We start from the raw sequence: 2,146 nt of genomic DNA on the forward strand, positions 1-2,146 counted from the left end.
TGAGCGTGTGCCCTGGAGATGGTAGAGAGCCCGGGTGTGGCCCCAATGCTTGGAGAGGGTCGAGCTGAGAAAAAGTGATCTCCCCAATGTTCCCCAAGGTTGCATTCGGAGAGAGGCAGGCCTCTGCTAGGCATTTGGAAAAGGTTGGGCTGCCGCTTTCTAAGGCCCCGAAGATAAATGATTCTTGGATTTTGAAATCTAATGGACTTTGCCCTGTGGGTTTTCGAAACTGGGGTCCAGTGACCCCTGTGTTCTTTCCTCCCTGTGGAAATACGTATATGTGTCCCATGACTGTTCCTCCTTTGTATGTTGGCAGCAAATAACTTCTTTTGAGTTTTTATAGGTCCAGAGACAGAGGATAATTTTGCCTTAGAACAGACTATGCTTGTAACTAACTTTGATAGGAGTTTATACGTTTCTAACTTTGTATTTCATGTGTATTGCTACTGAAATGGTTTAAGGATTTGTGATATTGTTGTGAAATTAATGTATTTTGTATATGGGGAAAACATGTCTTTTTTAGGGCCAGAGGATGATTTTGGTTTAAAAGGATGTATGTCCCCTAGAAAAGCCATGTTTTAATCTAAATCCCATTTCATAAAGGTAGAATAATCGCTATTCAATACTGTACGTTTGAAACTGTAATCAGATCATCTCCCTGGAGATGAGAGTTAATCAAGAGTGATTCTTAAACTGAATTACCTGGAGGTAATTTTCTCCATCTATTTGGGTGGGTATTGATAAGTTTCTGGAGTCCTATAAAAGAGGAAACATTTTGGAGAATGCGAGATTCGGAGAGAGTAGAGAATGCTGCAGCATCACGATGCAGAGAGTCCATGAGCCAGCGACCTTTGGAAATGAAGAAAGAAAATGCCTCCGGGGAGCTTCATGAAACCAGAAGCCAGGAGAGAAAGCTAGCAGATGACGCCGTGTTCACCATGTGCCCTTCCAGCTGACAGAGAAGCCCTGACTGTGTTCACCATGTGCCTTTTCACGTGAGCGGCCTTAAAACTGTAAACTAGAAACTCATTAAATTTCTCTTTTTAAAAGCCACTCCATTTCTGGTATGTTGTATTCTGGCAGCTAGCAAACTAGAACACCAAGTGACCCAGTTTCCATGCTTGGTTCTTGCTTCGACGGGCCGGCCCATTACAGGCAAACCCCTCTTCCTCCCTGGGCCGCAACTGCTTCATCTGTTGAGTGGAAAGATAAGCTCAGAGGGAGTTAACATCCATTTTATTGTCACAAAACCCCAGCATTTATATAGAGTACGGGCTCACTGAAGGAGTGGTTGAGTCTCTGTTCCCCTTGAAAAAACAGGGCCACACACAGTCAGAAAGCAGCATGAGGGAGGTCGAATCAAGGCCAGACTCCTCGGCACGGACACACCACAGCAGGCATGGAGGAGCTGCCCGATGAGGGCGGGGACAGGGGATGTCCCCGAGAGCAGCCTGGTTCAGCAGGCTCAGAGAAGGCCCTCTAGCCTGCTCTGGCATGGACCTGGAAGGCCCAATGGAACCAAGGGTGGGTTGGGGTAGCGGTGAGACTCGAGTTCTTTTGGAGAAGATGAGGGGCAGTTTCAACACTGTAGGGCAAGGGGAAGGCTGTAGAACTTAGGGGGAGAAGGTGTGTAAAGTGAGTTGGCTGGGTATTGGAGCTAGGAATGATCATCAGATACTTCCCAGTAGCTGAATGTTCCATCTGTAGACCGAAGCTTAGGGGTGTCTCACTACAGGCCTCCGTGCCCCTCTCCCCAATGACTTGCTGAGTGTGGCCCCAATTGGGTAGCTGGCAGAGCTTGTGGCAGGGGACCCAGGCAGATCTGTGCCATCTCCCTATGCCATCATTGTAACCAGAAGGATGCTTTTTATGGCTGGTGGCGGGATCAGTTGTTTTGTGGCTGGGCCAAGGGAGGAGGAGGGAGGAAAGGGTTAACCCGTCCAGGCCTGACTCCCTGTGGCCTGGCATCCCAGAGAGGGAGCAGCTTCCTGAAGGTCTCCCCTCAACCAGCCTCGATCCAGCGCTCACGGCAGCCTGCCTTGGTGAAGGTGGATGGTATTTTCCAGGCCTGCACCTCCAGCCTCCCACAGCCGGGGGTCCTTCCCCAGAGCCGGATGCCTGGGCCTGCTGGTTCCCTGGGAGCTGC

This window comes from Tamandua tetradactyla, chromosome 17 (assembly GCF_023851605.1).
Source record: "Tamandua tetradactyla isolate mTamTet1 chromosome 17, mTamTet1.pri, whole genome shotgun sequence".
Classification (NCBI taxonomy): Eukaryota; Metazoa; Chordata; class Mammalia; order Pilosa; family Myrmecophagidae; genus Tamandua; species Tamandua tetradactyla.